Below are 14735 nucleotides of genomic sequence, written 5' to 3'. Positions count from 1 at the left end.
GTCCAGCAGATTCTTCTTCCCTGAAAGACTCAAGTGAATTTGTGTTCATCAAGTTGTCATTATCTGCCACCTTTGTACAGAAACGTAGACAGTTGCAATGTAATTAACTCTCCTTTTGGCATTACTGCTTATTCTTTGCAATGAGCAGTCACCTTTTTTTGGAAGATACCTTATCTTCCTCGCTTACTGAAGTTGTACTCCAATAAAGATGCATTCATGTGGGGAAAATCATCCACAATACTTTTTTTAATCAAATGACACCTAGTAAAAAGTCAAGGACATTTATTGTGTTTGTCCCTGGAGCACATATTAAAGGAAGCTGTTTATATTAATCTGTTTACTACTTGTTGATTTTGATCATTTTTCAGTATCTAATGTTCAGTGGCATGCCTGCAGAGCCTTGTGAAGTTGGCATTGGTGAAAAGAACAGAAAGACTTCATGGCCAATTAATTTCTCTTTTTTTTTAATTTGTAGTTTATTCACTGCTGTGAATACAGAAAAATGCAGCAGCCAATTTTTTTTTTCACATACATCAAAGTTTCACAAACTGCTCTGAGATAAATGAAAACATGATTGGTCTTGAGTTGGATGAGTTGAGTTTTTTAGAGAATTTATTTTAGAGAGTGCAGGTGTCACTGGTTGGGATAGTATTCATTGCCTGTCCCTAGTTGTCCCCTTGAGAAAGTCGGGGTGGGCTGCTGTTCGGGAGGAAATACCCCAGTTTTTGGTCCAGTAACACTGAAGAAATGGTGATATATTTCCAAATCAGGATGGTGAGTGGCATGGAGGGGAACTTGCAGGGAGTGGTGTTCCCATGTATCTGCTGCCCTTGTCCTTCCAGATAGCATCATAGAGATGTACAACACAGAAACAGACCCTTCGATCAAGTTCATCCATGCTGACCAGATGTACTAAATTAATCTAGTCCCATTTGACAGCACTTGGCCCATATCCCTCCTATTCATATACCATCCAGATGACTTTTAAATGTTGTAATTGTACCAGCCTCCACCACTTCCTCTGGCAGCTCAATCCATTCATGCACCACTCTCTGCGTGAAAAACATACCCCTTAGTTCCCTTTGAAATCTTTCCCCTCTCATCTTAAACCTATGCCCTTGAGTTTTGGACTCCCCTAACATCGGGAAAAAGATCTTGTCTGTTTACTCTATTCATGCCCCTCATGATTTTATAAACCTTTATAAAGTTATCCCTCAGCCTCCGATGCTCCAGGGAAAACAGCCCCAGCCTATTCAGCCTCTCCTTATTGCTCAAATCCTCCAACCCTGGCAACATCCTTGTAAATTTTTTTCTGAATCCTTTCAAGACACACAACATCCTCACTACAGCAGGGAGGGCAGAATTGAATACAATAACTCTAAGGCAACCTAACCAATGTCCGACACAGCCACAACATGACCTCCCAACTCCTGTACTCAATGCACTGAACAATAAAGGAAAGCATACCAAACACCTTCTTCACTATCCTATCTACCTGCGACTCCATTTTCAAGGAGCTATAAATCTGCACTCCAAAGTCTTTTTGTTCAGCAACACTCCCCGGGATTTACCATTAAGTGTATTAGTCCTGCTCTGATTTGCCTTTCCAAAATGCAGCCCATCACATTTATGCAAATGAAACTCTGTCTGCCACTCCTCAACCCATTAGCCCATCTGATCAAGATACCATTGTATTCTGAGGTAACCTTCTTCGCTATATCTCAAATGCTTGTGTCATCTGCATACCTCCTATGTTCACGTCCAAATCATTTATATAAATGACGAAAAGCAATAGATCTGCCAATGGGCTGAGGAGAGCCAGATGGTGTTTAATTTAGATAAGCATAAGGTGCTGCATTGTGGCACACCACTGGTCTCAGGCCTCCATCTGAAAAGCAACGTTCTGCCACCACCCTCTGACTTCAACCTTCGAGTCAATTCTGTATCCATATAGCCAGTTCTCTCTCTATTCCATGTAATCTAACTATGTTAACCAGTCTACCATGTTGAACACCTTACTGAAGTCCATCTAGATCACTCCCACCGCTCTGCCCTCATCAATCCTCTTTGTTATTTCTTCAAAAAAACTCAATCAAGTTTTGAGACACGATTTCCCAAAAACAAAGCCAGCTTGACTATCCTTAATCAGTCTTTGCCTTTCCAAATGTATGTCTAATGATGACCATGAATCCACTGTCAATTATAGAGTCATAGAGATGTAGAGCATGGAAACAGACCTTTCGGTCCAGCCCGTCCATGCCGACCAAATATCCCAACCCAATCTAGTCCCGCCTGCCAGCATCCGGCCCATATCCCTCCAAACCCTTCCTATTCATATACCCATCAAAATGCCTTCTAAATGTTGCAATTGTCCCAGCCTCCCCCACGTCCTCTGGCAACTCATTCCATACATATCCCACCCGCTGTGTGAAAACATTGCCCCTTAGGTCTCTTTTATATCTTTCCCCTCTCACCCTAAACCTATGCCCTCGAGTTCTGGACTCCCTGACCATAGGGAAAAAATTTTGTCTATTTACCCTATCCATGCCCCTCATAATTTTGTAAACCTCTATAAGCTCACCCCTCAGCCTTCAACACCACAGGGAAAACAGTCCCAGCCTGTTCAGCCTCTCCTTATAGCTCAAATCCTCCAACCCTGGCAGCATCCTTGTAAGTCTTTTCTGAACCCTTTCAAGTTTCACAATATCTTTCCGATAGGAAGAAGACCAGAATTGCATGCAATATTCCAACAGTGACCTAACCAATGACCTGTACAGCCACAACATGACCTCCCAACATGAATACCCTTTAAGGAAGGAAACTGACATCCTTACGTGATCTGGTCTACATGTGATTTTAGACTGACAGCAATGTGGTTGACTCTTAACCGTGGCATGGGAAACAAATGCTGCCCTGCCCTCATCCCATGAATGAATAAAGAAAAAATTTCTGTCCCACAGGAATGGTGGTCTATTCTGGGATATCCTGTCAGCAGCAAGCTCCTCAGATTGAGAGGATCCAGCTGGCATTGGAAGAGAGGAGCAGCATAAGGACTGGGTTGGTGGGTAAAGTTGGGGTGACAACATGAGAAACCTTGCTATACCTCACGGAGAGAAATACCCTCCGTGCAGCTCAACGACAATGAAACTTTACCAAAGAAATCATAAGTTTCAGCACCATAGTGTTGGCCTCTACATATTTGCTCTAAATCGAGGATCTATACCTTATGGTCCTGCCCCACGAGTTGCCTGATGAAGGAGCTGTGCTCTGAAAGCTAATACTTCCAAATAAATCTGTTGGACTATAACCAGGTGTTGTGTGATTTTTAACTTAATCTAGAATTAGACATTTTTCTGAATCCAGTATCCAGTCAGACCTTTCATTATCTGAAGGACTTCCTTCAGCCTTCTCAGAGTCCCTGTCTATTCATCTTACTTTTCATTGCTCACCTTTGAGTGGTTGTTCAGTTATCTCAGTTCTGATCTTCTTCTTCTGATTTCTGTTTTTCAAATATTAACACCTAGGAAAACAGTCACTGACATTCTGCGGTCTCTTAGGAGAATTGCCACTATCATCCTTCTGCTATCTTGCACTCAATCTATTGCTGCTGCATCATCAACCTCCCAACAAGGCTCACAGGACCATGAGCCACAAGAACAGAATTTGGCCATTCAGCCCGACAGATTTGTTCTGCCATTCATGGCTGATCTGATCACCCTCAACTCCACTTTCCTGCCTTTTACCCATAACCCTTGATTCCCTTACTGATTGAAAATCTGTCTTCCCTAGCCTTGAATATGCTTAGCAACCCAGCTCAACAGCCTTCTGCAGTAAAGAGTTCAACAGATTTGCTACTATCTGAGAGAAGAAATTCCTTCTCATCTGAAATGTCTGACTCGTTATTCTGAGATGTTGCCCTCTAGTCCTAGATGCTCCCAAAAGGGGAAATGGCATCTCTGCATTTATATTATCGAGAATGAACAAAGAACAAAGAAAATTACAGCACAGACTCTTCAGCCCTCCAAGCCTGCGCAGATCCAGATCCTCTATCTAAACCTGTTGTCTATTTTCTAAGGATCTATATCCCTCTGCTCCCTGCCGATTCTTGTATCAGTCTACTTACATCTTAAATGCTCTACCACCTCTGCTGGCAATGCATTCCAGGCACCCACCACCCTCTGTGTAAAGAACTTTCCATGCATATTTCCCTTAAACATTTCCCCTTGAATTTGAACTCGTGACCTTTAGTAATTGAGACCCCACTCTGGGAAAAAGCCTCTTGCTATCTACACTCTCCATACTAGATTTTGTAGACCTCAATCGGGTCCCCCCTCAACCTTTGTCTTTCTAATGAAAATAATACTAATCTACTCAACCTCTCTTCGTAGCTATTGCCCTCGATACCAGGCAACACCCTCTCCAAAGTATCCACATCCTTCTGGTAACGTGGCGACCAGAACTGTACACAGTATTCCAAATGGGGCTGAACCAGAGTCCTATGTAACTGTAACATGGCCTTCCAATTCTTGCACTCAATACCCCACCCAATGAAGGAAAGCATGCTGCATTCCTTCTTGACCAATCTAGTGACCTGCGTTGCCATCTTCAGGGAACAATGGACCTGAACACCCACATCTCTCTATGAATCAATTTCCCCCAGGACTTTTCCATTTTTCATATAGTTTGCCCTTGAATTGGATCTTCCAAGATACATCACCTTGCTTTCACCTGGATTGAACTCCATCTGCCATTTCTCCACCCAACTCTCCAATCTATCTGTATTCTGCTGCAATCTCTGACTGTCCCCTTCACTATTTGCTACTCCACCTTTTAGTGCCTCATTTTTTAGTATCATCTGCAAACTTGTTAATCAGACCACCTATACCTTCCTTCAGATCATTTATGTATATATTATAAACAACAGTTGTCCCAGCATGGATCCCTGTGGAAGACCACTGGTCACAGGTCTCCATTTTGAGAAACTCCCTTCCACTACTCCTGTTCCCTGCCAGTTCTTTATGTATCTAGCTAGAACACCCTGGACCCCATGCAACTTCAATTTTTCCATCAGCCTGCCCTGGGGAACCTTATCAAACACCTTCCTGAAGTCCATGAATATGACATCTACAGCCCTTCCCTCATCAGTAAAGTCCTTGAAAAAGGTTGTATGTTTCAATAAGGTCGCCTCTCATTCTTCTGTATTCCAGTGAGCTCAGGCCCAATGTACACAACATCTCCTTATAAGACAATCATTCCATACCTGTTGTCAACTGAGTAAACCTTCTCCAGATTGCCTCCAATGTCCAGCCTATTTTGTTTCTTAGATAATGAGACCAAAATGCTGCACACAATAGTCTAGCTATGGTCTGCCTTGTGTAGTTTTAGCAAAACCTCCCTACTTTTATGTTTCATTCCCTCTGAAATAAAGGCAAACATTGCACTTGCATTCCCAGTTCCTCATGAAACTTGGATTTGAGCTTTTTATGATTCATGCACAAGGACTGTTAAATCCATCAGCTCAAGTCTCACTCTTGTCCATCAGTTTTCCAGCCAAGTTACACTGCATCCTGATTTGGGATTATATCAGTTTCTTCACTGAGGCTGAGTCACAGTCCTGGAATTCTTCTCCCAACTGAACTGTCCATCCACTACGCCCCAATGAATGCAACAATTCAAGAAGATATCTCATCACTACCTTTTCAAGGGCATCTCGGAATGGGAAATAAATGCTGACCTAACAAGGCAGTGCCAAAATCCCAGGATTGAATTGAAAAAATAATTAGGGATAGGAAGTAAGTGCTGACCAGGTCACTGATGACCTTATAAAACATTGGACATATTCTCTCACACGAGGCTCTTAGGGCTTCGAATCCAGTAAGGCGTTGATTGCACAATGATTCAATTAATCGGCTAGTTCCATATCAAAGAGACACAGAGCAATGTTTTAAGGACATGGGTTAAAATTTTACAGCAGCTGTTGGAATTTAAGTTAGAAATGTAAGCTAGTCTCATTGATGGTTCAACAGTCATTATTTTATGCATTGGTTGGAGAAGCATCTTGTTGTTTTTGTAGAGTTCTCTCATGTCCTGTGCGTGTCGCTGGGAAGTTTGTTACTCATGCCTAATTGTCCTTGAATTGAGTGATTACCAGATCTGCTTCATAGGGCAGTGAGGAGTACATGTCATCTGTATGCCAGGCAGGAGAAGGAGAACAGATTTCCTTCCCTCAAGGGTATTGGTGATTGATACGAGTTTTTAATAACCATTGTTGATAGTTTCTTGGTTCAGAAAGACTAACTTTCAACTCCAAATGTTACTAATCAAATGTAACTTTCACCAAGCAAGATTTGAACCTCCGCCCAGAGATATTAGCCTAGGCTATTAATTCTTTTTTCTTAATTTAGTCATGGGATGAGGGCAGCATTGACAAGGCCAGCATTTGTGGCCCATTCCTAATGTGCAATTATAGTCAACCACATTGCTGTCGGTCTGGAGTCACATATCGGCCAGACCACGTAAGGATGACAGATTTCCTTCCCTAAAGGCACTGGTGAACGAAAGGGGATTTTCCCCTTGACAATCATTTCACAGCCATCATTAGATTCTTAATTCCAGATATTTATTGAATTCAAATTCCACCATCTTCTGTGGTGGGATTCGAAGCTGGGTCCCCAGAGCATTACCTGGGCTCTAGATTAACAGTACAGACATAATACCACTAGACCATTGCCTCCCTTTAGGGGCAGAAATTTGCCATTCTTACTTGGTCTGATCTACATGTGATTCAAAAACCACAGCCAAGGTTGGCATTACATTGCCTTCAGAAAGACGAGAGCAAGACAATGTTTAAATGGGGAATTAGTGATGGGCAAGAAATGCTGGCCTTTCCAATGACACCCACAACCCCAGCAAAAGAGCAAAAATGGTCTCCAGCTTGGTTTGCTGTCTTTGATCCAGTGCACAGTGTCAGGAAGCCTATTGGGTCCCTGTCACTCATGTCTCTGCTCTGCCAACAGCTCATTAAGATAGGATCTGGTCCTCAAAATCATGAACACTTGGCAGATCTTCCCCTGCCTGAACGGACCAAAAGTCTAAATCCACAATAGAACCTGAATGAACCACAATGGAGTTTCCATGGAATATTGTAGCATCAAGGAATTCACTGAGTGAAGGGATTGAAATGGAAAGTGTGTTCTTTGCTGTGTAAAAGACTCAATTTGTTTCAAACAGCTAATAGTATTAGAAGAGTCATGTTGCTGTAGTCGCTTGATATGGGTTGTATGTCTGAACAGAAATTGAAATGAATGAAGCTGTCATTGTGATGGGTGAACCACTGGATGAAAACCAGTAGCTCGTAACAACTGAAAGCTTCCGTGTAACAATGTGATTTCTTTACCTGGAGGAAGCCTTGAATAAGTGAAAATGGAGGCAGATGAGCAGGTAAAGGATAGTTAGGGGAAAGCATTGCAGAGGGAGCTCAGCCTGAAGCCACACACAATCTTAGCATTATCTTTCCAATTCTTTATATTTCATGGAATGGGTTCAAGATGTTGGATGACCTTACAAACAATGAATAAAGTGAATAGGCTTGTGTTAGTATCACCCCATTCATTGACCTCAGCATGTTCCAAAATGCTTTGTAGCCAGATGAAACACTACCACTGATGTCATGCAAGAAATTACCCTGTGAGGTTGTTATCAGCAAGATGGCACAATCATCAATTGGTCTTATTTTGATGATGTTGATTTAGAAACAAATATTGGTTGTGTCACTGTGGAGAACACCTCCACCCCCAGACTCCCATTTCTCCAATTACCGTAGACTCATTATAGCACAGAAAGAGACCATTCAGCTCTTCAGATCTGTGCTAACTCTTTGCAACAACAACTCGCCTCATCCCATTTACACCATTTCCACATAGCCTTGCATTGTGTTCTCTTGCAATAATTATCTAATTCCCTTTCAAAAGGTTCAGTTGAACTTTTCATCAGCACATTGTCAGGCAGCGCCATTACTGATACTAATCATTTATTACCCTGAAATAGGTTTTTGTTATGTCGACTTTGCTTCTATTTGTCAATCACTTTATGTTGGGGTCCTATGCTTCTCAAATCTTCCACCAATGGGGACAGTTCCTCCAGTTCTACTCTGTCCTGATCTCTCTGATTTTTGAACTCCTGTATCTGCGAGAAGAGAATGGGGAGGTCATACCCACTTCGGGTTGAACTTGTGAAAATTTCATAGAATCTTTGCAACACTAACATAAACTAAGTCATTGGATGCTTCTAATCCATGTACAGAAGGCAGTATAACTCCTTTCAAGTGGAACAACCCTTCATCTTGTGTCACCTCTAACATCACAATGTGTGTTTTACATGTTTTTTCAGACATTAACTTTTTCAGAGTGCTTTTAAATCCCTTATATGACACCATCAGTTCTCCTTTTAATCTTCCCTTTCTCAAGGAGCACTTTTACCAATGTATCGATGTAGTTGAACTCCCTCATCCCCACAACTGTTCTTGTTTTTTGCACCCTCACCAAGACCTTCTTATCTTTCCAAATGAATCAGCCCCAGAGGTAGGAAACAGTATTCCAGTTGAGGCTGAGGCTGTATCTTACTGATGTTTAGTGTTGATTTTAGCCAAGGGCTCCGTAAGGACAATAGAAACTATTATGAACATATCATCTGAAAGACAGCACCCCTGCTCACACAGCACTCCTCCAGTAGTGGATAAGATGTGGAACTGGGACATCACAGCAGGTTAGAGAACATTAGAGGAGCAAGAAAGTTGACATATTGGGTCAGGACCCTTCATCAGGTCTTAAGCTGAAACATTGACTTTCCTGCTCGTACAGTGCTGTCTGACCTGCTGTTTTTTCTAGCTTCACATTTTATTGACTCTGACTTCCAGCATCTGCAGTCCTTACCATCTCCTTCAATAGTGTATTGGGTGTTTTGTTTAATGAAGTTCTCGAGTCTCTGGAGGAAAGCGCACAACTTTTTCTCTCAGATGCAAGTAATTTGGTGGCAGAATGCATTATGACATTAGGCCAAGGAGTGTTATCACCATGACAACTCTCCCCCAGAAGTGTGGAGAGGCCAAATACATCTTTCTGACATTGGTTGTAACATGTACATGTTGACGCATGGTTGCTTGTTCGGTTCTTTCCTCATTTCTCCTTGTGCAGAGGATGTTACATTTATTTTCATTCAAGGATATTATGATACATCTTCAGAGCAAGTGGGACTTCAACCTGGACCACCTGGCTCAGAGGTAGGGACAATACTATTACACCACATGAGCTCCTCAGGGGATGCTACATTACAGCTCCAGCCCAGTTATATCTCTGTGGCACCTATATCTGACTCCAAATACTCTATTCTGTTTGGATCACCATCATCACCATCATCACTGGCGGCCCCTCACAAATAAGGATGCCTCTCTTCCACTCTCAGGGTGAGTCCGTATGCAGCTGTACAGACTGATGGCTCTGTTTCATTTTGTGAAGGTGATGGTCACAGTAAGGGGCGAGTGGGATGTTGGTGAGGCAGCACGCTCCTTTCCCTGTTTTCCCCTGCATTCCATTTTTTTCTGAAGGTCCTCGATACCTTCCCAGATGCTACTCCTCTGCTTTGCATGGCCTTGGGTCAGCCATTCTATGTGCATGACAGCAGTCACTTGAAGAAAGACTAACAAGGCTAGGTTGACAAAGTGTTGCCTTTCATCAGAGGTGGTGCGATTTAGTAACTGCTTTCCCGAGAATCTGCTGACATTGCCCTGTATTAACTGCCCACCTGTGTAGCTGAACTGCAAATCTAGTACTGTGGCTCACTGTCCTAATATTACTAACTGAAGACTCGTTAAACTTCATCGAACCCCTACAGTGTGGAAGCAGGTCATTTGGCCCAACAAGCCCACACTGACCCTCCGAAGAGCAACCCACCCAGACCCATTCCCCTACCTTATTACTCAGCATTTACCTCTGACTAATGCACCTAACTTACACAACTCTGAACACTGTGGGCAATTCAGTGTGGTCAATTCACCTAAACTGCATTGGATTGTGGGGGGAATCTGGAACACCCAAAGGAAACCCACACAGACATGGGGGAATCATACATACTCCACACAGACAGTACCCGAGGCTGGTATCAAATCTGGGTCCCTGGCACTGTGAGACAGCAGTGCTAACCACTGAACCACCACACTGTCCCACCTAATGAGTATATAACCAGAAATTGACAGGCAAATGATCGGAAAAAATGCCTTACTCAAAACTGACATTAATTGGCCTTAACAAGGTTTATACTGACCTAAAAATATAATTCCCATCAGTTGTTAGGTCTAATTTGGAGCTGCTGAAATGATCCATTATCTGTCAAAGTCACTGACACTCCAGTCATCAATGGTCTCTCCTAGGGTTACTTGGAATCAAACAGCAAAGAAAGTTAACTCGGATGTGGTTACTGAGGCAATTCACTGAATAGTTCCAGCTGAAGTGAATGTCTATCTATCCCAGGGTTGAGCTGAGCCAAGCACTGTAGTGTATCTTTCTTTACAAATAAATTGACATGAGGCTGTTAAGAAAACACTTATTCAATAGTATTTTCAATGTTGCTACTGGACAAGTCAGATCCCAGAATGATGTCTGGCTTTATGGATAATTCTATTTGTTTTAAATAACTTGATGGATTTTCACCAAAACATACAAGCCTGTTGATTTGGTTTTAACACAAAAAAAGTTAATTGTACAAAAGAAATAAAAATGAAATTAGTCAAGCCAATAAAATAGTGAAATATTTCAAAACACATGGCAAAATGAATCTCATTCCTTCTCCAATACAGTTCTCAAAGTCCAGGGAAAGTTTCATTCTCCATCCAATCTGTAGGCTTGACTGAAACAGAAACAGAAATAGATAGAGAAACTTAGCAAGTCTGTGGAGAGAAAGTAGACTCTCTCTAGCCATTTCTATTTGTTGTTTCAATTTTCTAGTGTCAGCAGTTCTCTGTTTTATTGTACCTTTTGCTTAACTGCTTCTTCTCTATTTCTATCCTGTGAAACTTTACCCTTCACATTGCATACAACTGAGAGTTTAGACTTTTTCAGTTTTGAATAACTAATTCAGGGTTTAACCAAACAATTCTGGTGTGGAATTTTTCATAAACTGCAATCCTTCCAATGCGGTAACATGTTTCCTTAATTGGGGAGATAATAATCTAGTAGTATTATCACTGGACTATTAATCCAGAGACCCAGGTAATGTTCTGGGGACCCAGGTTCAAATCCCGCAGATAGTGAATTTTAAAATCAATAAAAACAAATTCATTGCTGTTCATTGGAAAAATCTATCTGGTTCATTAATTATTTGCTTTGGCAAAATAATAACTGCAACATTTCAGTTGGTTATGATGTATATGAGTTATCGAAGGCTGATATAGAACAATACACTGTCATTGACCATTTGTACTGTTACATCATGGGGTAAACCCTCCTGCTTAATTTAAAACCAGCAACACAGAATAAACCTGTTTCATGTAGTAATCTGTAAAAATTCGAGTGACCAAGGACTGCCTAAAGTAAAAATTAAGAACTTTATTTCTTAAAGTATAACAGAGAATAATGGACGAACAATTATTTGCTACTTCTTACTCTAACCTATCTGTTACCTTCCCTTCTATAACACTAGAATGTTAAAGCTCCCAATTAAGGTTTACAGAACAATACTTCTTATCTCAAAACCAGACAGCTTTTGTTCTTCTGTTCAGGTCTTTCTGTGTCTTCTTTTCTTCTTCTTAGGAATTGTTTTGTCACAGGTTACTGATTGAAAAGGTACCTTTTAAAGAAAGCTATCTTTTCAGACACCATGTTTGCATGCTGGTGGATTGGCAGTTCTCCTCTCAACTGTTCAATTTTCCCTGGCCTTATACCCCCAAAGCATTGGATTGTGTCATTGGCTTTTAAGATTGTCAATATACTCAATTCAAACTGGATTGGAGATTGATATTTTCCGGGATATAATTTAAACTGATTGACCGAATTTGAATTTGTCTCCAGCCAATGAGCTAATCAAGTTGTTCAACCAAATTGTTACATTGTTACCTTATTGAGAACACTTGGTGCTGTGTCCAGTAGCTCTGCTTCTTTTTAACTCCATTAAGGTACACCCACATCTTCATAACACATCCACCCTTAAGAAAAAATGAACCATCATCATGAAAAGATGGATTCTTTTTTCTCTACTTTTAAAACACATTACTCTAACATACCGATAACTTTAATATAAGTTCACCTTAACATTTTTCCCATATACCTGTATATGTATAACATTAAATAAAGATAAATCTCACCTAAATTTTATCAGTTAAATCCACGATAACTCTCTGTGATTACATTCTTCCAACCCCACAACACACATGATTTTTAAATTAAAAGACTGTCACATAAGATTCCAACAAAATAGTCTCATATTCTTATCTTTAATACTTTCTAAGAATGTAAGCAGATTGTGGTCAGTGTACCCATCCGTCTCCGACACATTGTTCGTGACACACATTTTAAACTGTTGTAAGGCCAGTACCAAACTCAATGGATTCTTTTCAATTGTGGAGTATTTCCTCTGAGGGATGTTGAGTTCCTTCGAAAGTAATCACCTGGCAGTTCAATCCCATCCTCATCTTCCTGTAGGAGCACAGCTCCAACTCCAATGTCACTAGAGTCAATGACGACTTTTAAAGGTATTGAAAAGTTTGGTGTAGCTAAAGCTGGTTTGGTGGTTAATATTGATTTCAAATAGTCGAATGCCTCCTGGCCTGGTTCTGTCCACTGAAACTTTGCTCTTCTTCAGCAAATTGGTTAATGGTGCCACTACACTGCTGAAGTTTGGAACAAACCTCCGATACAATCCACTGAGTCCCAAGAATTGAAGCACCTCTTTCTTCGAGGTTGGTCATGGAAATTCCTTGATGGCCTTTGTCTTTGCATTCTGTGTGGTCAGCCTTCCATGACTGATGTTATGTCCCAAGAACGTCACCTCTGCTTTTGGGAATTCCGTTTTAAGTTTATCACCAGTTTTACTTCGCATCATCGTTCAAAGAGCTCTGCCAACTGTACCTTGTGGTCTTTCCAGAATTTACTAAAGATCATTACATCGTCCAAATAGACTGCACAGTTTGTTAACCCAGCCACAACTCTGTCCATGAGCCTTTTGAATGTGGTGGGTGTGTCCTTCATTCCAATGGACATCACTTTAAACTGATATAGCTCATTTGCGGTTACAAAGGCAGACAATTCTTTCTCTGTCTCTGATAAAGGTACCTGCCAGTAACCATGCAGTTAGTCTAAATTGGTGATGTAAATGGCTTGTCTGACTTTCTCTATACAGTCCTCCAATCTAGGAACTGGATATGAGTCCGCTCTGGTAACGGCGTTGACCTTCCGATAATCCACGCAGTGTCGTTGAGTCCCGTTCAGATTGGGAACTAAGATGGTCATGAAACTCCATTCGCTCTGGCTTGGTTCGATGATGTTCTCGTCGAGCATGGCCTCCACCTCCATCTGGACCTGTCTGGCTTTGAGAGGCTTAAACCAATAAGGGGGTTGCTTTATCAGAGCAGTATTCCCTACATCTACTTCATGTACAATAACATTAGTCCTACTCATCTGATTCGTACATATGTCCTTGTGCTGCAGTAACAAATCTTTCAACTCCCTTCTGTGCTCCTGAGACAGATAGCTTACTAACCTACCCATTCCTCAAGGACTTCATCATGTATTAATCTATTTTGTGGCACATCAAAATCCACATCATCTGGATTTGATTCCTCACTCTGTGGGGCAGTAACTAACACCTGTTTCTCCAGTTCTTTCTCTCTAGTATGATATGGTTTCAACATGTTCACATGACATACCTAATATCTTTTTTCTATCTGACATCTTTACTAGATAGTTCACCTGACTCAACTTTTTTCTCAATTTGATAGGGACCATTAAACCTGGCTTTGAAGGATCTCCTGTCACTGGTAACAGTACTAACACATCATCCCCTTGAGTCTCAGAGCTTTCATCTGCCACCTGCTTCATTCTATACTGTGCCCTCTTTAGATGCTGTTTAGCTAAATCACCTACTCAATTTAGTCTCTCCCTCACCTCCAATACATAATCTGAGTGTGAGATCTCTGACTTTGGTCCTGTCAGTTTTTAATTTCAAAGGGCCTCACTTCATGATCGAATATTAACTCAAAGGAAGTAAATTAAGTAGATTCCTTTGGGGCATCTCTAATGGCAAACAATACGAGTGGGATACCTTTATCCCAATCATTCGAGTAACCCTGACGGTATGCTCTCAACATGGTCTTCAAGGTCTGATGCCACATTTCTAAAGCTCCCTGAGATTCAGGAGGGTATGCACAGGATTTAAAGTGCTGTATATGTAAGCTATCTATAACCTCCTTGAACAACTGAGCAGTAAAATTTGACTCTTGGTCTGACTGAATCTCTCTGGGTAGCCCATACCGTGTGAAGAAAGCTACTAACTCCTGTACTACCATTTTTGCCTTGATACTCCGTAATCGAATTGTCTCCAAAAATCCATTGTGGTTAACAAGTACTGGTTCCCACTTTTAGTTCTCGGGAGGGGACCAACACAATCATAACCCACATGAAAGGTTCTTCAAATGTGGGAATTGACATCAAGGTGGCTGGTTTTATTACCGCCTGTGGCTTACCTACCAC

The sequence above is a fragment of the Chiloscyllium plagiosum genome, unplaced genomic scaffold (assembly GCF_037043375.1).
Source record: "Chiloscyllium plagiosum isolate Xiang-an unplaced genomic scaffold, Cpla_swu_hap1 HiC_scaffold_11, whole genome shotgun sequence".
In the NCBI taxonomy this organism is placed as follows: domain Eukaryota; kingdom Metazoa; phylum Chordata; class Chondrichthyes; order Orectolobiformes; family Hemiscylliidae; genus Chiloscyllium; species Chiloscyllium plagiosum.
This window is presented reverse-complemented; position numbering follows the sequence as displayed.